This window comes from Cuculus canorus, chromosome 9, assembly GCF_017976375.1.
Source record: "Cuculus canorus isolate bCucCan1 chromosome 9, bCucCan1.pri, whole genome shotgun sequence".
NCBI classification, from domain to species: Eukaryota; Metazoa; Chordata; class Aves; order Cuculiformes; family Cuculidae; genus Cuculus; species Cuculus canorus.
This window is the reverse complement of record NC_071409.1, coordinates 22637951-22664848: the sequence shown is the minus strand read 5'-3', so window position 1 is coordinate 22664848 and position 26898 is coordinate 22637951.

Genomic DNA, 26898 nt, shown 5'->3' with positions numbered 1-26898 from the left:
ATGAGTCAAGTTCTCTCAGTTTTGAACACACTGTGGAGTTCTCCTTGAGCACTCGTTCTTGAGCTGATTTGTCTATATCCATTTAGGATTCTAGATTACAACTCTGAAGAAAAATGTTGCTAAAATTCCTTCTAAATCAATAAAAGCCAACCGTGGGCTTTCCCTGAAAGCCTGAAGGACTCGGGCTCTTGCAATTCAGCAAGATTGTAAGCGCACTGGAAAGAGAAAGCAGCTCTTCATTTGATGCAGGAAGAAGAGGTGTAACTTAATACTGAAGGCATTAATTTGTAAACTGGGCTGGCAACATATTATTGCCCTCTGCTAATGTATTATAGTCTGTGTGAAGGATTGTTGTGAGTTAGCAGTTTCCTCCCTATTTACAGATCAGGCCATTTAGCTCAAGATATCAAGTTTATAAGAGTGTGGAACTCTTTACTAGCTCTTAATTTAAACAACATTTATTTTATACATTGGTTTGCATTCCTAAAAGGTTTTTAACTAGATATAATATTTTTGAAATCTCTTCATGAATTAGAAAAAATGATTATTTTATTTTTTTTCTGAAGAAGACTTGAGAAGTTTGCATGATTTAACAGAAAAGTTGTTCTTATGTATTTTGTAAGGTAGGAACAAAACCTTTGTTGGTTGTATAAAACCATTCAAGAAAATCTGTAGAATTGCTGTATTTCTCCATTGATTAAAGAATTGTTCTTAAGAGAAAGATGGATTTCTTTTTCTCTTTAGTGTAATTTCTGATGTGATTAGAAACTTTAGGGAAATGTCACATTGGAAGTCACCACTTTACCAATCATTTACACAGGTTTTAAGTATACCCTAATATTGTACATAATATCCTTAGCATCTTGGGTAGGAAAAAATAGAAAGGTAATGTGAAAATGAGTTTGGACTGGTATTGTTTTTAGCTCTCTTGTCAGGAAAGGGACTGCAAGGAGAAAGGTCTGATTTCTCCTGTATTCACTTTTACGTACCTCAAACTCCCTCAAACTCAGCATCTTCTGTGGATGTATTTAACAAGGGAGAGGTTTGCTGGCAAGGACTCCTCAATATTAGGAAACTGGAGTAAAGAGAATATGGCAGCAAAATCAGGAAAGCTTACCAGGGGTGTAAAAGTGTATAACATTAAATTGCAGAGTATTATACATTCCTTTGGATTCCATTTGGCAAAACGGACAGGTCTAATACAGTGCTGATGCAGCTGTCGTGCTTCTGTCAGGGCCGAACTGATGTTGGGAATTTGTGCAGAATTTGCCATTCTTCAGTGTAGGAATGGCCAGTTTTAGATCTGCGGTTTCTTTAACATGCCAGAGGCTTACAGGATGAAATACAGATATCTGTTTTATCTCATGTACGCAACCAAATGCAAGGTGTCACATATAGGACATAATAGCTTTTTCTCTATCTTTTCTCCTTTTCTTCCAATGGGATTTTGATGTGAATGACAGCAGGATGCCACTTTGGCTGAAGCGGCCACAGAGTTAATAGGATTCACGTGAATTTCCAGATTCATCTCAAAGTTATATCTATTGAGCTGTGAAGTAGGTTCCCATCTGTTCATGTTTGCTGCTCTCAGTTGAAATTAGGCCGAGCGCTAATAGTGCCGGCAAAAGGCACATTGCTGCAGCCTATCGTGCTTGAGCTCTCCCAGATGATCCAGTTGATTACAGTGATGGATTAGAGTGGTGGGATTAGGTTCTTTTTCTTCTGATAGAGACTTTCTTAAGGAAGGCTTTTTAACAGAGGGTAGAGCTTTACAACAGCATTACTGAAGGTTCTTATGGACTAGCAATTTTGGTGGTTTACTCTGAGCAAGAAGTTGAAAAAACAAGAAATTTTAAACACACTGATTACAATCCAAGTTTATCCGATGCTGCTAGTGTTTGATTGAAAAAATATTTTGACATTCATGCTGTAGGAATATTTCATTTTATTCAACTTGCTTAAGGTTCTTCCTTGAGTGAGAGATTTCACCAGTCTTTAGCCCTGTATGCAGGGAAAAATATCAACTCATTCAAGTTCCAGTGATAACCTGAAGCACTGGATGTCTCCTCTGCCTATCTAAAAATACACTTTTTGGCATATGGATGATAACAGATTTCTTGACTTTTTAGTGAAGGAGCTGTGAGAACCTGCCTCAGAAATGGGAATGGCTGGGAAGTCGTAGGGTGCCAGGGAGATCGAGCAGGTGCCAGAGGTAGAGCTCAGATGGAAGACTTGAGGTAATTTAATGCTCATTTTAAAATTAAAAAAAAAAAAGTGCGTTTTCTATGAGAGCTTTATTCTTGTAATGACGTATATTTGTTGCTGTAGTGATATGAAAGGTTTATTTTACTGCAAAGGCTCTGGAGGCTGCGCTGGTGACTGCTCACTGATGGCCTCTGTGCAGACTTTTACCTGAAGCTGTTAGCGGCAGGTGCGCTGATACAATCTGGTATCCACCTGCCACTCAAGCAAGATTCGATATTGCAGCATTATGAAAGTTTTCACTGTCCATTCTGTAAAACACATTGGCGCTTCTTTACTTCTGCTTAGCACTCTGGCTTTTGGTGGAAGCTAGATCAGAGAAATTATTGTTGTAATGGGTCTCAGAGTGCCAGCGATGCTTCTTCTTGAATGTTCCCATTAAATACAGCTTCATTTTCTTTGTTTCATTCTGTTGGCAACGACTCTGACAGCTGATTGTGTTCTGCATTGTTCCTCCTGTTTCTTGAGCTACATTTATACCTTTTTTTTTTCTTTCCCCCTGTGGTTTTGGTTTTTTTTTTTTTGCTTTCATGTGCATCAACTGTTTAAGCAACAAGTTTCTCTTGGCAAGGAGGTAAGGAGCTGGGTGCTAACTGTGTAAAAGCAGAGTCATTGCCAGAAGAGTAGAAAGGCTATAGTGTCGTCACTTACAGTTGTATCAAAGCGTCCCCTGAGCATTGTGGGGATGAGGGAGAATGCTGATGGAAAATAATACAATAGTTGTTTAATGAGATAACGGCAAATGAGGGATGAGGAGCAAATGGATCTAAATCATAAGAGATAGAGACGCCAGCGGGGTAGGACAGCCCATGACATTAATTTATCAGTGGTTGCCACTGGTGTGTATGTACTGGGTATTTATGGTTGCTGTGCATGAGAGCTATTGTCCCCCAGTGCAGGAGAGCAGTAGCCCTATGGGAGTGAGAATTACTGCTTCTAGGAGAAGATGCTGCCATCCAGGAGTGTGAAAAATTACTCAATGGGATTAAGGATGGCTCTGCAGCTTTTATCTGGCTTTAGTGTTATTGCTGAAGAGGAGCTTTCTTCTTCTTTTTTTTTTTTTTTTAATTCTTAAGGGCAAGTTTGTTTCAGCAGTGGCCTTTAGATGTATTTGCTGTGGTGCTTTGTGATTGCATTTTGTTTTTATCTTGATTACTGTGTGTCTCCAGAGTCATTTTTTTATCTTGTTGCTTCCGGTCCTTTCTCTGTTGTGGCTTGGAAAGTGTTTTTTTTTTTTTTTTTTAACTTATCTCTTTAAAAAAAAAATAAAAAAAAAATATTGGAAAAATATTAGCAATTAGAGGAATTTGATGCTACCTTACAGACCTGCTTTACCCGCCCCTAGCACTGTTGACCTCTAGGGGAAGAATTTTGTCTTAGTTTGAAATGGTTTGCTTAGCTAAGAAAAGGAATGCCTTGGACTTAAAACCAGTTCCTTATTTTCTCACAGATTTCATGTTTGATTTTTATCTGAGCATCTGGACTGCATCAATGAAAGCAAGACACAGATTCCTCTGGGGAGCTTGGCCTTAGCGTGGCCTTCCACAGTTCTCTGTTCTTTAAAAAGGAATCAGCAACATTAGCTCATTTCAAAGAGTGTTGTGAGAATAGATGCATGGAGCGATTTGAGATGCTCAGATACTACAGCAACGTGAGCTGTGCAGGAGAACAGAGTAGGCTTTTAGGCTTTTGTCTCAGCTTGTGTCTTGTAACAGATTCCAGATAATTAGATTTTCTATTCAGCTACTTTTTGATAGGGTTATTACCTGCCACTCATTCTTTTCTTTAACAGACATTTGTTACTTTTTTGGTGCCTTCTATGTGTGTCCTTTTTGCCTTTCTATTGTCACTTATTAACTACCCATTTACACCATGTCTTGTGATGAAATCTGTGGAGGAATTCTTTGGATTTTTCACATTTACCTACTGATAAATTATTCTTCATTTGGTGATTTGATCAATGTAAATTCTTTGATCAACATTGATTCTTTGATGGTTTGGTATCTTATCACATTCAAGAGCATTTGTATTATACTTAGCTAAATCAGCACAATAAGCTTCAGATTCTTATCACAATCTGTTTTTCTGATCCTGTTATCTCCTTGGGTACTCTTTTGCCAGATCATTCTGCTATGATGATCGTTTATTATCTGTTTCTCTCTTGATCGTTAACTGCCCACTGTTGGAGTAAAATAATTTCAAAAGGCACCAGTTGTACTAAGATTTTTCTCCCAGAGGTCTTGCATAATGAAATTATTCACTTGGCAAAGAGTAGGAAACGGTTTCAGTGTAGTGGGGAGAGGACAGGCTAGCTCGAATTCAAGTAAACCTACAGCTTAACTGATCTCCTTAGTTTAAAACTGAAAAAGTGGAGGAGGCAGATAAAATAGGAGACAATGAAAGAGCTGCATGCGAACATAAGAGCTGAGTTCAGAAGATATGCTATTTAGAACCATTCTTTTTTCCTCTTATTCCTGGTGCCGTACACTTAGAAGAAGTTAAATTTTGCCTGTTCACAGGGTTTGAATGCATCTTTAAAGCTTCCAGTAGGAAATGCTCACAGCCAATGCTTGGCTATAATTATGTCCTGGTCTTAATAATACTGTTCTTTACCATCATTGTCATGACAATTGTCTCCACTGCTTTAGTTCAAAAACATAGACTTCCAACTTGTGTTTTCTCTCCCAAAGTCTGGTATACTCACTCTCTGGAGAATGAAAGTAGCAGGTTGCTGCTCCAAAGACTCGGTGGCTTCTCTACCTGCATCACTTCAGCAACTCAATAAATGCAAAAGACACCCCTAGTCCATCACAATCTCAGTCTTTTTGGCGATTACTGATTTTGAAACTGCGTATTACTTCAAAAGCAGACAACAATTTTTAATTTAAGCTGTCATTTTCCATTTGCTTTTTCTTCAGTTTCAGTAGCTTTAAAACATCTCTGTCTTGTTATAGACTTCTTTTCTAAAAGATATCATTTTAGTTACTGTTGAGAAGGAAAAAATCCTCAGGCTTAGTACCAAAGGCTAATCCCTTCTTCACTGTCAAATCTAGTTACTGCCAGCTTGAATCACCTGCAGCCTTTGGTAGGCAGATGACAGCAAACCGCCCAGACTGGAGTCCTCAGTCTAGAAAGTCTTTACAGCCAGCATGTTTAGTGGAGGAGTCTGATGGTGCCCTGGGATGGACAAACCAGCCAGGTCCTGTGCATCTTCACTGTCTCTCTCGCAGTGACTAATGTAACCTAATTTTGTTTTCCTTCATGCATATAACACCAGAAAAATCTCTCTTACAAAGTTGGAGAGGTGAAGGGGAATTTGAGAACAGATAAGTAGCCTCGAGAAGGAAAGATTCATCTGGAAGTCTTTCACATTTGTAGTTGAATTTTCCCTTGTTGGAATACATGACAGCTCTTTTCAAATATTGTCTTAAGGTTACGTGCTGTTCCCCATTCAATATTGCTATGTCTATGGATTGGACCTTATATATATCTTTCTATTTCATTTGCTGCTGTAAGCAATGAGATTGATGCATTTTCTGACTTTTTTTTTTATTTTTTATTAAGCCTGTAAGATGTTGTCCTTCTTCAGATTCTTATTCTGACAATATGATATTTGTCCTTATGTTTCTAGAGTGTCCCAAATCGCTCGTAGAGTCACACTGATATCATTTTGCTTTCCATTCTATTTTGTATTTATATCCTTCTTTAGGGCACTATTATTCATGCTCACAGGTTTTAGTGTTACATTTTTGCTGACAACTCCAAAATCTATTTTTCAGTACCTACTGACCCAGTGCTGGCTCTCCCTTTGCTGCATAATTGTCTTTCTGACATTCCAATTCAGAACGGATGTCACCAAACTTTTTCAAGTTGAATGCAGACAAGAATGAATTGTAGCTTGAAGAGCTGTCTCAGTAATACTTTCTATCTCTATTTCTTAATTGCCATTGGCTTTAATGGATGCATGCAAAGTCCTACGTGTTTTAACGTAAGATTTGTAACTAATATAAATATTTGTAACTAATATAAATATGTTTCATCATGGATGTCTTAATAGTAGTTAAGTGTTATAGTAGGTGGTGTATAATGATATATAAACAGGGCCTTACAATACAGTTCTTACAATCAGATCAGTGGAGTTAAGCAACTGGAATAAATTCAGGAGGTTGTCCTATTAATAATGTGTGTTTATTGTTCAACATAAAACTTTAAATAATAATAATATTCATTAAACCTTTATAGGCACATAAATAAGTACCCAAAGTTACATGGGCAGCAGTTTTCATGAATGACCCCCTCCCCCTTGGCACTGTGAACCAAAAGAGCTGTGGCATCTGCAGAGCCTTGCAGAAATACCTGTAACAGCAGGAGCGGAGAGAAACGTTTGACCTTCCATCAGAGAAAACTACAGACAGGCTAGTTCATATGCAAGTGTATTTGTGGAAATATTAAGCACAGACCAATACGCTTAAGATGCATGAGAATTAGTGGAAACTTTGCAAAGTGTTATGAAAGATTGCCTAGAGCACAAGAGTCACTGGGATTGGAAGTTTTAGGGACAGACAAAGTGCGTGGTTCTGTGTAATTTCATGCCTGGTCATTTACAAAGACTGAGAAATAGTTTGTGAATGTTTTTTTAAGCTATCTTGCTTTACAAAACTCCTTAGTCTTAGTCTGTAATATTGAGACTATTAAAACTAAGTTCTACTTTATGATTTCCTGTGTGGTTAAATCTTGAATAGGTAATAGTTTTCTTTAAATTTTTAACTTTGCTTCAGTCTTTACCCTTATCTTCTCTTCTGCTGATCTCCCTTCTGTATCTCTCAGGTCTGTATTGTTCATGGAGAAACTTAATTCCTTATCTCATCACACTCCTATTGAGAGATCTCTCTGCTGACTTCACTGAAAAGAAAAGATTGATCTGATGCTTATACCCTTTGCTTGCATAGTAATTTGCTCCATCTGGGTGGGTGTTTTTTTTTTTTGTTTTCCAAGTCTGAGTTTCACATCTAGCTCCTTTTGAAAGCGCGCCGTTACATTCATATACTTCACTTGTCTGTTCTTTAGACTGGTACATTGTACCTCTGAACATCTGAGTTTAGGATTCATTCAGGCTTTAAAATATTTAAACACAATTTGCAGAGCAGCTTCGGATCAGTCTGCTGTTGGAACACCAATAGAGGCCAAATCCCCAAATTTTTACTATCCAAAGAATTATGCTTAAAATTAAGAACATCTCTGCCAGTGGTAACAAGTTGAATGGCAAAGGCTGTTAGACTCGAGAGGTGAGAAGTTCAAAGGGATTTTACCCTGTTATTGGGAGGAGGCCTGGAGGGTCGATGTTGTGGCTTGCAAGAACTGGCCTTGTTACCCTCATCAAAACCTGAAATGTTGACATGTGTAAGCAGATCGCTGGAAGGCACAGGGAAACCACTTCATACCTGGGAAAAGCCTACAGAAGAGATTTTCTTTCACTAGTGCTGGTGAATATCATTGCTTGGGAGATTATCCCTGTGGGGACAGAAGCGCTCATTGGAAGGGGACTTGGGTCGCGGAGGGATTCTCCCTCCTGTTGCGGCACCATATGGATATGCAACAAGAAGGCTTTACTGAGCAGTCAGCCTTGTTGATGGCATTTACACCCTTCTGTCCTTTGATTTTAGTCTTTAGACATATTTTCATGTACTCTGTCTTCTGGCCTGTTTGTCTAGTTCGGAATTTTTATTCCGTATGCCCCAGCTAGATTGTTTTTTTAGAGGCTATCTGTAGCTGCCTGTTGTTTACAAGGAGGATGTTGAGCAAAGAAGAGTTGATGCCTTTTACCATCTTAACCTTCATTTCTTGTATGTTTGTTTCTATTATTCTAGAGTTATTTAATGAGATAGCTTCAACACACACGAGTTCAGCTTTCATCATTTAGGATGGAACACTGACCATGTCTGTGGAGCCACAGTAAGCAAGCCGCTTCTGGTTGTTTCCAGTAACTGTAGAAGTGGGAATCTCCCAAAATGGTAAAAAAAATATGCTATTCTCTTCAAGCCGGCATATATTAATTTACTAGTGCACTTAACGTATTACTTTCTCTGAGATAAGTTATGGCATCTCTATCTTAAGTTCTCATTAATTTACAATTTATGATTGCCAAACATTTGGCTACTGAGACTATTCTAAAATGAGTGCATGGTAATTGTTTGTAAGTCCATGGAATTTAATTAAACCGTGTTTAAAAGTCTTAGAAAATGATGACTGAAAATCAACTAAATAAAATGTTTACAAATGGGCACATAAATATGCACACACAGTTAGGAAGCAGGCTGTTTACAATGCTGGGCTCGTCTGTTTGCAAAGGCAACATCCAGTACAGCATGTCTCTGATAATTACATTTTGGCTTAATACACAAAAGTGGGAAGGATGCTTATTTTTAATTATGTTAATGTTTTCTCTTTTTTTTGGTGCATCTCACCAACATGGTGGATGGAGAGATGTTTAGCTCTTATATTTCAAGCAAAATGATAACACCTAGATTTTCTGAATGGGGGATTTTTCAAGAAGGGACAAGTTTTCATCCTTTGTGTAAGATGCAGGGTGCATTGCAAACCTGCTCTAGCCACGTGAAATTTCTGCAAAGCACGTTGAATTGATCGTACATCAGAAGGATGCTTTATATTTATTCAGCAGTTTTCATTCCAGCAGATTTTTCCGTATCAGATTACAACATTGATATGTCGCTGATGTGTATGTGCAAATATATCTATGTATGTGGGATGTTTATTTACAACTCCCCCACTACATCTTTTCTCTGGCTGTGTTTATACCACACTTCAGGGTATTGGGTATCTAAAATTAGTTTTAGTGTCACGCTTATATATGAATGAAGCAATGCTTGTTTAGCTGCAGCATCAGTCCTCTAGGCTGACTTTACTCAAAAAAAACAACAAAAATATTCCAGTAGAGGAAGACATTTCCAAGGGTTTGACCATGTAATTTGGATTTCTGGATACAGATTAACTTTTCAGAAATGTCAGGAAACAGTCACAAATGAAATACAGTTCTGTTATGATTAGGCAGAAAGACATTTAAGTCACTTATTTCAAGGTACAAACGATAAGAGTGAATTTTAGAGTAAGAAAAATCAGTCTCCCTAAACAGCTGTAACACTTTTCACTGAAAGAAAATGAAAAGGAGTACAGGCTTCTTTCTGCAGAGTTTAAAAGTATCACTTTTAAACTTTATTCTTAGATAAAGGGAAATTGTATTGACTGGTTCAAGCTGAGTACTTGGAAGGAATGCTGGAATCTCCATCATGGCCTATTTTTATCCCCCACTAAGTTTATTTATAGCTGAAATAGAATGTTGCTATTCTGCAGCTAAAGCCATTCTTTTTTATTATTTCAAGACAGGTGAAAGCTGTAGGACAATGAATTCTGCAACAAAAAGAGAAAGTGCAGTACCTTCCAGTGCAGCAGCCACAGCAATATATAAGATGTATATATTACTCATAGTGCATCTACTGTCGTTTTACTCTTCATTATTATCATGTGGCGGTCTTTGGATTCTGTGTGGATTTGTGGTTATTTCTCAAGCTGCCAAAACAACTGACCTGTTTAAAGTTCAACTTTGCCAGCATGAACGCTAGTGCGAAAATAGGCATATAGAGAGACACTTAGGAAAGCTATACTCTTGTCAGTATACTTGTCAGCTTTTTTTAAACGTTAAAAAAGGTCTCATTTTTAAAACATTAAACTAATTCAGTAGGACCATGCATGACTTCTGCATTTTCTTGAGTCATATGCACCTGTCAGGAGTTGGAGGAACAGTGCATAACTTATCAATGTATTAATCTGATAAAAATTGGTTTTGCTATCCAACAATCTCTTGTACAAAACACCAGAGGAATGAACAACTGACAACTTAAGGGTAATAGGGAAAAAGTTCTGTTCTCTGCGTGCTGCAGAGAAGGGCTGAAAATCTGTATCAGAGGAGTTTCTGCATTTCCATAGAGCCCAGTAGTGAGTTCATTGTTCCTCTGTGAGAGATTGCAAAACTAGGGCAGTTAGAAAACTGGTTGAGATTTTTCATCAAATAGTAATAGATGCTACTCTGTTTGCTATAGATCTTGTTAAATAATTTAAAAATGTATTCACAGGAAAAAAGTGTTTAATAATAGTGTTATTTCCAAATTTTAATGAGATTCCTTAGGGGCGCAGCAATGCATAGTGGTATATCTCATTATCTCATGAAATGACTTGGGCTTTTATCGGGAGTAATTTGGATTAAATCAATGTGGTCTCTGAATCAAGGGACCTAGCTTCTTGGGTTAGGTAAAAATTAGTTTCAATTAAAGAAGTCAAGCTCATGCAGAACTAAGGATAAACGATGCTCCCAACATGCAATTTGGGGCTATTTATACCTTTACACTAATTAAGAATTCAGCAGTTTTCTTCTAAGCGTACTGCTGACAATGGAGTGAGTTCACAAAAATCAGAATATAACATTCGGAGTATTATTGTACTGGCAAAGCACCCACTGCAACGTGCAAAAGAACCTGAGAAACTTTCTAAAGCTTTTCTTGTGAACTGAAAACACCATGAAAAATCACAAACAAATTGAGAAAACAAGAAGGAGGGGGTTATTTTTGAAAGTTTTTCAAAGTTTCTTTTTAACCCAAGGGGGTGAAATGAGTTGCTTCGAGAACTAAGCAAGGACAGGGACTGAATCCCTATGTGGAAAGTTTAAAATGTAGGTGAATGTCCCAGAAAAAAAAGCCTTGAGTATAATTATTTTGAGACAAAACCTTATCTGACAGAAGGATTTGAAGGCCTGGCTGTTGTTCCAGACTTAAACTAAAAGTTATCTCTATCCTATTGCAGCTGCTCTGTTCCTCTCCTCCTCCACATCTGAAGATGGTACAGCTTTTGCTGTAGGGGAGCCAAGTCCAGTGTACTTGTAGGGCACAGCACCTGGAAAAGCTTCTGTCCGTAGCCACTGGATATTCTCAGGAATAGTACTGCTTCTACTGCCCATCCCAATTTCGTGGACCGATGGTTGCTTTTTGCCTGTTCCTGAGTAGTTATTCTTTCTTGGGTATTTCAGTTGATTTATCTGTCACTGTGAGGAGACACTGCTGTTGGATAAGTATCAAATGTACATAAACTGGTGAGAATATCAGTATTAATGAACATACCTTCATTTTCTTCTAATCAGTAGATCCAAAGCAGATAGATAATGTTGTTGGGTTGTGCTGCCATAAAATTGCCATATGTCAAATATGACTTCGAGATAATAATATACGCATATGCTAAAGCACTGGGTAGTCCCAGAAGTGTATAACTGCCATGAAAATAGGAAGAAGAGGAATATTTTTTTTCCCCCTACACGTTTTATAAGAGTTGTCAGTTTTGACTGACAATACAGCACATACTGTGTAACATAGACCATATAGTGACAGTTGCACTGTTGCCATCTTTAGTTTTTTAAGGAAATTCGATTTCAGAATAGATAGCATACCTTGTGTTTTGTGTAAGGGAGGCAACTGGAGGAATTTTTAGCTGGAAAATACTTATTTACTGACACTATAGTACCTGGAAGTCTGATGCTAAATTGCATTTTTTTTGGTAAAATGAACTTGTCCAAGAAATTCTCGAGGGAAAAGGAGGATGATACCACTAGTTCTCTAATATTATAGTGTACAATTATTTTGGATATTTTATGTGGTGTGTTGCTCTTTTGTCATAATAGTGTTTGATTCCCAGCTGCAGGGCCAATCATTCTTCTTGCCCAGTTCCAGTTAATCTCATGATAGATATCAGCAGGTTGCTAAAAATAGACCATAAAACACGAATGTCCACACTCTGCATGAACTTCAGAAAGTTGCATGGTTTTTGGTTTTTTTTTTTTTTAATTAGGCCCTACAGATTATGAGGGGCCCAATCTTTGCATTTTTTGGGAAAGGACGAAGGATCTCAGACCCCTTTTGGGGCAGTGGCACTGGCTATAGTTCAGCATGTCACTGCCCAGAACACCTTCCTGATTTATCCTGCATTAGTGCTGAAAGGAAAAACAACGACTGCTGCTAATCCATCTGCAATATCTTTATCTTGTTTCCAGTTTTCCTGATATAATTTGTAGCTAATATTCCGCTTCTCTGTATTAAGCAGTGGCCTCTGAAAAGCAGCCACTGTAATTGCATCCCCTGTTAGGATGAAGAGGTTAAGCCAGAATACTTTGGATGACCGACAAAAGGCAATGTTTCAAAGGAAATTTCTTTCAAACCACTCCGAGATTTAACTTGGGAGAGCAGTGAAAAGAGTTGTTCATCTAGTATGGCTGGTGATGGATATTTCTTAGCATATATGGTAGAATATGTTTGAGTTTCTTCATTGCACAAAGGGAATTTTTATGTTTTTACAGCTGAGAGCACTGTGGCATAAATGTACTGTAAACGGTGAACTTCAGACAACCCCCTGTCCCTGCCTGCATGTATTTCAGTCCTGAAAAAGTTTTCTGATATGACAACATAAAGAGTGAATGCAAAGCAAAAAAAATATGTTTACCCTTTTAGTTTACTTTATCAGCTCTATCGATTTCTTGATATAATGCTCCTGCGGTCTCTCTTTTGCAAACCAAAGGAGTTTCACGTGTTTCAGGAGGCTTTTAGCACGTGCCCACCTGAAACAGGTCTCGCTGTCCCAGAGCTTTCAGGGTTTTAGGGATGAATACTTATTTCAGTGACAGTCACTTGTATAGTAGGCGGATCGGTGCATAGAAGTTTGCTTACAGTTGTGCGTCGTCACAGGAAAAACACTTGCAAACATAACTTTATCTGCTTCTTCTAACGCAAGCAGATAAATATATCTTCTGAGCTCATCTCTGTTTGTCCTTTATGTAAATAAGACATAGCGTGAATTTTGTAGATAGAACTATGGCTATCTCCTGGGAGTCTTGGTTTCCAAGGAAAACAAAGGAAGGTTGCAGAATTTGAAGGCTTTGAGTTTTACCCTCTTGCTGCTACAAGTTGCTTTGTACAAACATTTTGTTGTGCAGCAGTGCGTGATCAGTTCCTGTTTTTCTCACCCATTCTGTCTGCACACTGTTAGATCTGGAAGAAGCGCTCACTGCGACTGCAGAAACAAACACGCTGTAGCATCCCTCAGCTACTAGGAGCTTACAGAGCCACCCATAGGAAAGAGCTTCGCTCCTTTGGGAAACCTTGAAAATTCATGTGCTTTCTGAGAATGATATGAAAGTAATGCTGCATTCTTCCTTACTGTGTGTATGTATTGTATGTTTCTTTCTGAGTCTGTATAAACCAGCGATATTTGTTGTTTAAATAGTTTATCTATGGAAGAATGAAAGATGATCTGTCTATAAAAGAAGTTTCACCAAATACCAATTAAATATTTGGTGCAACTATGGACATTTTAACAGTATTTTCTACTTTTATAACATGGTACTTCCAAGAAACCCAGAAAGAACAGCACAATTTGTCATATGTATCTTCTATGAATTCAAGGATACCAGAAGTAACCTAAACTGTATACATAATAAAATTATAGCTCTCATCATCAAAATGCTGCTTTCTTGAAAGCTAGACAGGAATCAGAGCATTTCAGGGATAGGGAAAATGTAGGCTTTTTGTCTAATGACAGGAGACCCAGTGAGCTCAGGCTTATATTAATAAATTCTTCTGAGTCCTGCTTGTGCGCAGTGAAGCTGAGAGTTTCACATGTGAGCCGAGGACCACATTTAGCCTGTATGTCTTCAAATATGTTCTTTTTCTACCAACAGCTACTCCTGACTTCTGTGAACATATGAAAAAAGAGGCTTAAAATTCACTAGTATTGCTTTATGTTGCCAGTTGTGCTCTTTAGCTCTTTATCTTTAAGGGTTTGCAGGACCAAAATACCAATACATAACTCTTCTAAAGGCAGGTTTGGAGGGGTGGGTTGTAGTGATATTTTTGTGCCAAGATCTCTTTAGGATTCTGATTTGTGGTTCAATGAAAAACAATAAAAACAACCGAGTTTCAGAATCCTGGGGAAAGTTGTTAGTTTTTAGCATCTAGATCCTGATGACTTTTAGGTTTACACTGCAGCATTTGTAATTCAGCAACTTTCAAGGCAATAAGAAATCACTAAGTAAAGGAAATGGTTAATTTTTTTTTTTAAACTCAGAGTTTTGGAGTCTTCTGAATTTACGTCTATGGTAGGTATCTTATGTGATTATTTTCGTAGCTTTTGGGAGCTCTTATTTTATGAGTAGGAGTTTGATATTTCCATTTTGTACAATTTCTTCTTTTTACTTCGGTGTCTCAAGATAGGGCTATAAAGATTGGAGATAGAAGCCCTGTGATACTGTGTTATTTTTGTCAATAGCAATCATAGGTAATGAGATGTATCTCTTAGTTTCATTTGAATTTTAAAAGATGTTTAAAGCTTTAAAAATAACTTTATCGCAAGTGTCTGAAAAGAAAGATAAGCCAGTAAGTATACGACGTTATTGGAAACTGCTTCTGAGATAGACTGGATAAAGTGTCTGATTGTAAACGGAAGAATGATGTCAGTATTATGCTAGTAACTGAATTAGTAAATATAAATACTCAGGTAATTAGACTTTTCTGTGTTAATTATTTCAGCATTTCTTACTGCAATATGCAAAAAAAATTATATTACTGTAACACTCAATTTCAGCTCTGCCAGCTCCTTTGTACAAAAATAGAGATAAGGGGTTATTCATTGTTTGCTTTTCATTGAGGATAGGTGCTTACTGTAATAGGTTTCTATTGGCATATTCCTGCACTTTGTGAAAAAAATGTTTTCCTTGTGAATTATCAGTTGAAAATAATTATTGAGCGCTTTTAACTGTATTTTTGTCAGACTTTTTAATGACGACAACTAAACCATTGCCATTGTTGTGAAATAAACTGTGAAGTTTATATCAGAGTGAGTTTTCTTAAGTACACTTTAATTCCTGATAAAAAAAAAAAAAAAGAAAAATTTGGTTTTTCCTTCTGGGAGTGGCTGAGCCATCAGAGCCATTGGTAGCTCTTGGCTGATGAGATGATCTTTACACAGTAGATCCAGAAACTGTGGAAAGCGTGGTGGTTCCTGGTTTTGTTAGGAGGAGCCCGAGAGGGCAGCGCGTGTGCATTACTGTGTGTGGATGCGTTTCCTGCGCTCTGTCTTGTGTGTGTGTATATGAAAATACATACATTGAATGCTGAACATCCCAATGGAAATGTCTGCGTGGGTACTGCATTTTCCTTTGCTTTATTTAAATAGAGAACAACTGAACTGATTTATTACTGTTTTAAGAAAACTGACCACTGCCGTAGCTTGAAGTATGAGGAGAAAATAATTGTCTTGCTACATCAATATTGATTCGAACATACCCCTCCCCTCCACCCTCTCCATGTCTGATGGTAAGCTGGAATGGGTTGCTTACGCTAGTTTATGCAATGAGGGCGTACAACTCATTATTCCTAACCACAGATGTGTTAGATGTTACGTGTGCGTGCAGTAACGAGCACATATTCCCTGACAGACAGGCTTGGATGTAGGGAAAAACCCTCCATACATTAAATATACACTTGAGAAACACTACACAGCAAACGCTCCAGTTGCAGTTTTATGCTGCTGAGAATATTCTGCATTTTAAGGCTCAATCATATGTTCTCCAAGGAAACTCGTTGATACCTAATTACAGGAAGATTACAAACGATCATGATAATATAATGAATTACAGAACCTTTATGATTTATTAGCGCAATTTCCTGCTATGAAGCAAGACACCTAGATGAAATTCGAGGATAGCTTTGAGTGACATTTGTTCATACCTTCTGTGACAAGCCTAAGGGGAAATAGAAAATTGTGTACTATTGGTTATATGAGGATGGCATACCTTCTTGAGTCTGCTATGTTTTTACGAATCTGGAGCCATGATGTCCTATATTGTGTCTGCTTTTCCAGTTTTTTTTTTTTTAAGGATCTGGCCTGCTATCTGGAAAGAACCTATAGCGGAACTAACTGTTAGGGTTGGCATCAAAGAGAGTTTAGATAGATCTGATTTAGGTAGATTGTCAAAGGCTTTTTCTGGGTACACTAAAAAAAATCTTCAGAAACCTCTTCCAGATCTAAATGCTGATCAGTTGTGACTTTTAAAAATATCTTTGATTTTTTTATTCTTTTTTAAAAAAAAAAACTTGCTTAGCGAATGCTGTTTCAAATATCTTCTGTGAGGATTTTAGATCACATAGTTTGGACAAAAAAACTTGAAATTTGACAGAAATTCAAGACCAGTATGTCATTCTAACATTTTTAGAACGATGCATCCAAGTTGCTGATTGCAAGTGTTATGTTGCGTATATAAAACTAAGGATGAAATGAAACAGATTTATTCATGGTCAGTGAGCTAAAGCATTTTGTCTGGAACAATTTTTTCTCAGTAAAAATGTTGAAAATATGATTCTTAAAGATTTGAGCCTTCTGTTATCCATCAGCTCTGATAGTCAAGTGGCCTTTTACCAATCCATACAGTGAATAACAGAGCTGTTTTGACCTTGTTTCGAAGTATGTTTTCTATACTATGAATCACTATTCTCTCTGTCCTGAAATGAAGTTCTCTTTAACATACAGTGAAAATATAAGGCCAGGAAGCCGCATGGTTTCTCCTTTGTTGAGTGGTGTTTTGTTGCTGTCTGTTCACTGTCTGTGACTGTTGATCAGAAAGAAGGGGTAAGGGGATAAGTCAGAGAAGGTAAAACATTATTATATCCTAATGTAAACTTCATTTACGCTGTGTGAGACACAGATTACTTCACTTTTAAAGGAGACTCAAGGTACTGTGGTTCATGTTGGAACCATTTGCTAAAAACTGCAATTAAAACGTACGTATTATGATTGAAAAATTAATTCCTCAACATAAACTTGTAATAAACCGGCTTGCATAGAAATCAAATCATCCCCTAAAGGGAGCTTAAACATAAGTAAAATAACTCACAGCTCACTAACGTAACATGTTGCTGAGCTCAGTTTCTCCAATTTACATCGCAGTGTGCCACAACTATAGTCATTAAGCTGCCTGACATTATATGACTGTTTCTTGTCTGCAAGTGTAATGTTTTCCCTGGAAAGCAAATAATTAAAATAAAGAGTAGATTTTCTGAACAGGCAGGGGAGCTTTCGGCCAGCAGAGAGGCCAGTTTCAAGTGACTGGAGACAACGGGAGATTTCCAAGTTGTTTGCATCCATGGCCTGAGAAAGTGCTGCAGCTGGCTAGCGGGCGGCTTCCCTGTGGATAAGGATGGGGAATAAAACTCCCAGAAAAGATGGGTCGGTAGCAGTTTGGAAAGCCAGCAAAAAAATGAAATTACAGATTGCAAAACATTGCAGGCAGGAAAGGGTCTCAGGGAACTTGAAATAACAGAAGTAACTACATAGGTGAGAGGAGCATCTTTCTTTTTCCTGAGATTGTATTTTTTCCTATGTATGTTGAGTGTGAGAGACTTAAATGGATCACCCTCAAAGAATACTCAGAATAGTCAAGGTTTAACACAGTATTCAAGAAATCTTAAATTGTATTCTTATGAATTCAAGGCAATAAGCTCCCAGATTAATTAACTGATTTCCAACAACTAGTTTCTATCATTCTAACTCATTCTTTTTTTTTTATCCTCTCAGATTCTATAGGCTTTAAGAATCCATTTCAGCATTTCTTTATATGCTACACACTAAACTTTGCAGGAGGATCTAGTGACCATGGGGGAAAGAAAACCAGATTATCTCTCTCTGTTCATCATAATTTTATTTTTCTTTTCTGTTTTTATTACTGAGTCCTGACCACCTTTGTCAGAATGATGAGAATGAGAGTTCTCCAGGGTGCCAAATGCACATAACAGCATTGAAAAAGTCGTCTCATCTTTTCAGCTTTGGAAATGACTCTCAAATTATGAAACATGGTCCATTTTCTGTATAGAAAAGTCACACTGAATTAATTAGAAAATTATAATTTTAGTTACTTTTCTGGGAAATAATGTAGAAGAGAGTAATTATGATTTTGGATACAATGAGCACTGAAAAATAACAAAATCATCAGATTTTCTGCTGATTTGAAGTGCCACAAATTCACAGAGGAACAAATTTCTTCCCTTTCTTTTATAATTTATGACTTAAAAAAAGTTGTTTTGGTTTGTTGATTTTTTTTTTCTTTTTTAAAAAACCCCAACCAATCTTATCTTGGATATCATATTCTCCTTGCTGGATTAGAAATAAAAAAAATAACTGGCAGACTGTTCCGAAGTTTGGGGCAATAGGAACCTAAGATTCGAACACAAACCGTTGATTTTCTTTCCAGTAATAGTTCTGAAGAAAATTAGTTTATTCCTCAAAAGAGAGAAGAATAGATGAATGTGTGTATGTCAGCCAAAATCTTGTTGAATATATGTACATATATGAACATATATGATGTTTTGTATTGAAAAATAGATGGACAGAGGAAGTCAGGAAATTTGAAGCCAGAGTCAGTAATTTACTTATGAAACAATTATTAGATTTACCAAAAACATTTGCATAAAGGATTTCAGCGCTGTGCAATAAGAAATTCGGTTTAGAAATTGATAGTCTAGAGGCGCAGAGTTGTAAGTCTTGCTGGAATACCTGCAGCACATTTCTGCAGAAGAAAGAACAAATCACCAGGCATTTGTTCAGCACATTTTTTAATTTCATTTTTGCATCTGTTCTGAAACCTCTCAGGCTGTTCTTGTAATTAAAGCAACAATTCCAAATGGCTGTAGTAGAAACGTTACATCTGATTTTAAGCTGGAAAATGGAACCAGTGTGTGGTCATAGGTAGGCAACTTCTTTATGGTAAGAGCACCTGGTTGCATGATTGCTGAGGTATAGCTGCTACTGGGAACCAAAAGCTCTAAGAAACTGATTATAAGACTTATCAACTTCAGGCTTATACTATCTTTACGTTAGAATGAAGTAATACATGTGGGTATATTGTCAGATTTGCTGTGGTTCGATTTCCAGCTTTTATTTAGTCCTTTTATTCAGTCTATTGTGCAAAAAACCTCTGGTGTGAGGTAAGTGGCTTCTCCTTTCACTTTCCAGTGATTCAGTTCTGCTTAGTTATCACTTTTCTAAACACTCTAAATATATAGAGCCTGAAAGTATATTTAGGTTTGAGTGTGCGTTTAGGTGTAATCCAGTGGAAGTTAAGAGGGTGCTTGAAAGCTCTTCTCGAGTGAGATTGTTTTCCTGTCAGAGCCACAGATAGGCATGAAATTCAATGTCATTTTGCAAAGTTTTCTGAAAGGGCATTTCCCACTCATTGCTGGAGAAGAAAGAATGATTCAGCTTGTACTTACTGGAGGTGATTTATATCCTTAATTCAATCTTAACCATGTCTCAACACATTAAGGATATAGAGGGGCTTTACATGCATATCAACGCTTTATCACTGCTTTAATTTGAGAGGTTAATTTGAAAAACATCCTAAGAGCTGAGACTCTTTTCAATTTAAGAGGGTTCTTCAATACTTTGTTTATCAATCCAATAGCAAACAGATGGCAGTGAGTCATCTTTCTCTCTCTTTTTTGTTTTTTGTTTTTTTTTCTGAGCTGTATTCCTCTTCCAGCTGACCTCATTCACTTTTACATCAGACATTTCCCAGTCAGCTGTGGGGTGTTAACTGAATGGATAACATTTGGTTTAATAGTTGAATTTCAAGACAGTTCTTTGAAAGAATGCAGTATCATATACATAAATGAACTAAAAAATAATCACTAATAAAAATAACACCTGGAAATTTCCTTGTAGCCATAAAATAGATCACATCTTTCCAATATCTGTAGAAAAATCCTGGGGAAGTTTTTTGTCAATGTGAAGCCAAAGCAAAAAAATAAGTCGTCAGTGATACTTAAGTATCTTAATAACATTTTTCTGGTATGTCATGTAATATGAGCGGAAACCATATCTGATTTCACTGTGAATCTTAGTTAGAGTAAATATGATTAAAATCCCAAGAAAGCTTAGATAATTAGTATTTCTTTAGAAGGTGGTATGGAAGAAAGTCTCAGAATCAGCCAATGGCCATTTGCCAGGCTGATGTGTCACTGCAAACTCAGGACTCAGAGTAGCATCTGAACACTCCCTGGTCTGGGCAAGGCTGCTCTGTTGAAGTGGTGGTTGTCCATCCAAAATTTAACTTTGAAATAACCACACGCAAACATCTGAAGATGTTTCTGTGTAGTTATTGTAGTTGCAGTCCATGATTTCCCCTCCATGTCCTTGAGAGCACCACAGCAGTAGGTGAATCTTCCTTGTTTCCTCCAAGTATTTTTGCTAATTGAGCAAACTCTGATCTTAAAATATTAAAGGGGAATTTATGTTGCATGAGCTGAAGCTACAGCTATAGTAATTTTATTAGCTTGTGGTTTTGAGTTACAATGGAGTCAGGTTTGATCAGAGACTTCTAATCAATCTATGACAGCTGTGCAATTTTATTTTGTAAATGCAAAGTTCAGTTACTGAAATCCATCACTTTGTTTTTCTCATTAGTACTAGAGGAAGAAAACAGTCTTTCACATAGCTAATAATATTTTGTCTAATGAAGAACACTCTTGCCTCATTTACTTTGGCAAAATTTCTCACCCTTTAAATAGCTTGTAGCATTCTTCTTATTATTTTAAGAACCAGGTCTTTCCGTTGTTCATTTTTGTCCTCCTTGAAATAAGGCAGCCTTGGTGACACAAGATGCATATAATCAAGGTGCATACAGCGAGAGAGTTGAAAGCTGAAGGTATTCAGTAATAGCTGTTCAGTATTTGAAGAAACTGTACACTCAAATTTTATAAATACATTATTTAAGTCAAGCAAAACCAACTTTTGAGCTGAGGAGGGTAGAGGACAGTAAATCTTGCACTATCAAAAACTTCTGGTTTTCATAGTGTTTAATTTATTACTGTAAATACTGGCAGAGCTATTTCTTGGTAGCAGTGACAAATACTTAGACTAAGAAGCTGTGGGGCTGAGTGAGCGAGCAAGTATCCTCTTGTTCCTGTCCTCCTCCCCAACAGCACCAGCCTGTGGGCAGAGCCACTTGGCCAAGCTGTACACATGACACCTATGCAGGCAGCACTCAGGTGCGATAGAGTCTTCATTACCTATGGATTAAGGATATTTATAGCCTTGTTTGCCTCATGTAATCGTTGCCAATTATTTACTACAAAGCTTATTTTAGCAAGGACAAAAGGTGAGAGCCAAGGCTGGTGAAAGGTGGTGTTGGTGCTGAAGCCCATGGAGAAAGGTTCTCCCTGTACAATGCTTTGCAGGAAACAGCTCTCCACTTTGGATTTACTCTGGCATGCTTTCTAGTTGATGTTCAGAATTACTGTTCTAAAATGCAGTAGTTTTGTTTGATTTCTGTGTTGGAGTGATGGTTTGGTGTTTTATCTTCCCATGAGTTTAATTTACTACTTTCATTCTCTACCTACAGTAGATTTGCAAGAAGAACACTAATGTGACCTCAGCTGGTTTGCATAGACTGTTTCACTAGCCATTATGTGTAGTTTATGATTTAATCTATTTTAAACTTTTCCTGTAAGTACTTACGTTTTTCACTTAATTGTATCCATTTGATCCTCAGCAGTCCTTCAGGAGACAAAGTTATTGGACCATTACCTAGCCATGAAGCATTGATTTGTGCTATATAAAGAATGTATGGATCTTGCTCTTTTAAAGTGCGAAGATCTCTTTGTATTTCATCTTGTAAATCGGAGAATACTTTTTCCATTTGTAAACTTCAGTTTGAAATTTTTCCAGATAGTGACTTTATTTCTATTTAGCGATATTCTGTTTATAACATACTTAGAAATGGAATTTGCATTTTTCTTCATGACCTTTGAATTCTGATATTCATAGTCTAATGAAGTGACATGCCTAAAACAAGAAGAGAAGAGCTATTGACAGGATATATTTGGATTTTGTTCAGAAAATAATTTTGTTAAAGTGAAGTTGCCAGTTGATAAGATCAAGGAAACTGGCACCAGAGCCAACTGGGTAAGCATTTCTAAAGGTCGATGACAGCAAACAGTGTCTTTTCAGCACCATTAGATGTAGCACTGTGACCTACACAGCCAAATTGTTCACAATAAAAGTCTGGAGCATCAAGAATTGTTATGGCCTCTTGGTTAAGTGATTTAGCTCACAGCCTGGATAAGTGCACTGCTTGGATGCACTCGCTGCATGCAATGCATTTCTTGGGATGCTCAATGTCTTTGTTGCAGTTACAAAAATTAGAAGGTGCCTTTCAACCTTTTCTAGAACAAATGTGGAATATTATTTGCATTGATTAATGCTGGAGTTTCGATGTGAAGATAATGTTATCACAGACTGGGCCACTCTAGATCAGATCAGGTGAGCAATGTGCTGCATGTGGATGTAGTCCCTGCTGGTGTTTATGGGAGGAAAGTGTAGGACAGAATAAATGATGTTGGTGGGCTTAAATACACTTTAAAATCACCATGAAAAATTAACATGGACTCTATGTGCCGGTTTTTATGTCCACCTGTGTTGTCTCACCATGTTAAAGTGAAGGCTCTTAAATCTATTCAGATACCAAACTGCTAATGAAATCAATGGTTAATTTTAAAGACTGGGTGTAGGCGTTTGGGGAAAATCCTTACTTTTGTTGTGTGTCTGAGTAGCATCCTATCCATTGAACCTTGTTTTAGGTGAGAATTGAGTGGTTAGCGGATGCACAGAGTGAATTACAACTTTCCCAAGAAGTGCACTTGATTACTCAATTCTTATACTCTGTTCTATGTAGTATTTGGGATGTGTGATTAGTTGCTAGATTTTGTTTATGTGAAATTTTAGGATTTCATGCAGGTGAAACTGATATATTTTAAACTGCCTGTCTCATTCATCTACGTTCCTGCCTCACTGTTTCTGCCTTAACTCGGTGCTTCTTGGTATAAACTTGGTGTGTTAAGGTTTACCCAAGTATCATCTATGCAGCTTTAAACTGGTTTTATTTTTGGTGCGACAGTTTACTGCAAATCTAACAATTTAAAAGGAAATGCAGGATGTCTCTTAGCGAACTAGAAGGGGGAAGAAATCTTGGGTTTTTAGTAGGGGATTTCCTCTGGTTCAGATGACTATTTTTCTGACAGAAGGCAAATGCAGAAGAAACAGATGGAACTGTGATTGGTAAGGAGCTTGATGTAAAATCTGTGTTGACATTTTATTTGTCTCAAGAAATCACTGGTGTGCTGTTGCAAAGTAAAGAGATGTCTACTGAAAAATTTAATTCTGCTATGGTGAAATTTAAATGGATGTATATTATGCTTAAGACTTGTTACAAGATCACGGATACTCCAACTGAAAAAAAAAAAAAAAGAAGAAATCAAGCCAACTGCCCTCTTTTGAGAGTTGTCCTGAATAAAGGATAAAATAAAAATAAAATTATTGAGAAAGGATTTGGGCCATTTTAACTGATAACATGAATATGCTTTTCTAAATGGGCCTTTTTACCTGTATCCTTCTGCAAGTACCTTAAAATTTTTGTGTGTTTTTTAATGCTTGTCATGGCTTTTAGGTTTTCCTTTGGAGAGATCTAATGAGAAAGTAATTACTAAATAGCATATTTACAGTGACCTCATATCCGACATGATAAAACAGGCCAGCAGTTCTGGAGGAATGCTTGATTACATATTAGTTTCTGATTATTAGTTATTGGTTACTTGAATGTGTCACTGATAACATCACTGTCTGAGACAGAGACAACGAAGTAAAGCTTTTTCTAAGCTCATTCCTATAGCAGCATTTCATGAGAAAATGTGTGGAGAAGGGTACTGGAGAACAACAACAATATATGTAACCTTCTTCATAGGCTATTGCTAATAGTTATGTCTACTAAAAGCACTGTCTAAATGAAGGCTGAGCAACACATGGATGTGGTGAAAGAAACAATTGCTGTCCTGAGGTTCTAATTGTTGCAGTGGGTAGGATGGAAATACACAGGAGTCCCTTCCTGGATGGCTAAGATTTATAGGTGTGGGTGTACCCTAATAAAGCAAAAAAGATGAGCAGTACAAAGTACAGATACATTATGCTGTAAGGGCATCTTCAGTGTTATTGCCTGGCAAAAGTGTGGAAAAGCATTTCTATCAAGAGAAGGTTTAAGTTGCAACAGGCAGAGCTGGATAGTTTCATCATCACCCACTTTGCCATCTTGTCCAGCTTTTATTATGTATTTTCTATTTGAGGTGCTGATCTTTGAGCTTCGTGAGTGCGTTTTCTAGTATCTTGCAAAGGGCTCTTTCACCCCACATCGCCTGATCCTGGGTGCCTTCCCAGCACATCTACCTCTGCTTGTGTGTTCTGATGCTGCCCAGAAGTATCTGAGCTACTCCCGAGTCAGTAAAGTGGAACCAGTAATTGGAGCAAAGGCTTCCTGGGCCTCCTGACATGGCTGGAAATGATCATCCATAGCTTGCTACTAATTAGCACTTGCCACAAATCTTCTGATTGTCTCTTACAGGCTCTTGTTACAACCCCTCACAGCCGTCTATTCCTCTGCCTTGTATCTCCGTGTTAATATTCAGCAAATCCATTTGCTAGTCTCTTATGATTGCTCTGCCCATGGCGCACTGGACTTGGAGGTTTGTTCAAGTCATTAAGAGTGATATTACTATTCATATTTCTTCTACTGCGGTGGCACATAGAAGCCATAGTCACGACTGAGATAATACTCCCTAGAGTTAGACATGGCCACTATTTCACGCTAATACAGTCTGCAAGACTTAGTGGGTTAGTAGGATTCCATATAGGTCATATGGACCATCGGGACACGCGCACCCTGCACACATTCCAGTTGAGGACAAGTGTTATGAAGGGAAAATTAAACAGTTCCTGTGATGACCTTGAACTAATTTATGCAGGTAACCATTTGTATAACTGCTCTGTTATTCTCATCCTTCAGTTCAGTCCATGCCTATGTCCCATGAGAGCCTGTATTTCCTGCGGGAGAGCCACAAGTGTCCTGCCCTCTGCATCCCATGGCCTCCAGTCCTTTATTTTCAGAACTAATCTGTTGTCTCTCCTGCAGTCTGTTTTCTTTGGGTTTTTTTTCAAAAGAAGAAGGTAGGTTTAGGTGTTCTGCGAGTGTGTGTGATAGAGAATGGCTGCATTTGTTGTGTTTTACTTAAAATGCATCATAGCAGAATTTAAAAATACCAGCAGTATTTCTAGGTGTGCACATTATTCCAAATACATTCTGATAAATTATTCATGTTCAATGCATATAGTAATCAGAACCATATACAGTTACATCAATAAAGTGAATCATCTTTTTATTGAAAAGAATATTACTTGTTCTTCCTGATTTGCCCTTATCATAACTTTTGAGGAATGTTCATTGCACAGTTTAGACATGATTGGAGACTGACTGAGACCTGAATCTTCGTGTGCTTTTGCACTGTACTAATTTTATTCCATTTAAGAGTTTTTCTCTTTGGTTCTTTGGTAGAAAACAGCTCATAATAAGAGATATCACTGCTGATTTGGTCTAACCATTCCTGAAATCGATATAATCTGGGTAAAGTCCATCATTTTGATGCACGTACCATACTCAATAGCTCCGGACCATACTGATCTCAAGAGCCATGCCTATAGGTAGCCTATAGCCTGCTTCCACTATTTTTGGCTAACAAAATCCTTTATACTTCTGAATTTGTAATGAATGTCGCTGCTGTTTTTTTCTAGGTTGCTTTTTTCATCTAATGCACTTTCTTTTAATACACAGTACAATGTGTCTTCTAACTGACTTCTAATCTCTAGCAGACAGCATCTTATGGTAATGTGGCAAATCGCAAGACCACTTTGTTATCCAAAAAATAATTTAAAATACATACAGAAGAATTCATTATGATCTGTTATAGAAGCAATGAGAAAAGGCAGACATCATTTCATAAGGCCATAAAACATGTCTTATGCAGTTAACCTTACAGCACAATCTAAGTACAAGTAAATGATGCCATAAAATAAGCCTTGCCATCCTTAATTGCTTAATTAACACTGTATTTTAAAACAGAATTTTAATATAAAGTGTTGCTAAGCACCAGAGAGATTCACCTGAAACAAAATTTAGGCAGGTGAAGTAATTTCTGATGTGTTTACAACAGACCTTGTGTCAGCCTTTCTTGCAGCCGTTATTACAAGGATCAGATTCAGCTCCTGATGCAGCCAGGTTCTGCGTGGCCTCGAGGACGTGGTGGGGAGCACATGTCGAAAAAAATCAGTTTGAAGCAGGGCAACAAGGTTCCTCCATAGCCTTTGACAGAGACGTTTCTTACTTCCCAAGGATCAAGCAACTTGACGTTTCCTCTTAAAGATCTCAAAGCACTCAGTTGAGGCTTTCTTACCCCGACTATATCGCTGTCCCCATCAGGATGGTTTGTCAGAGGATTGTTGAGCATGGCTAAACCCCCTGAAACCCCGAGGGGCTCTGCTCTGGTAAGGGCCATGCTCACAAGTTTGCTGTTACTCTGCAAAATGTCCTAAAAGGCAATCCAAGGGTGGACCTGAGCAGGGCAGCAGTACTTTTGCTCCATGCCACGCTCCTCTGAAGGC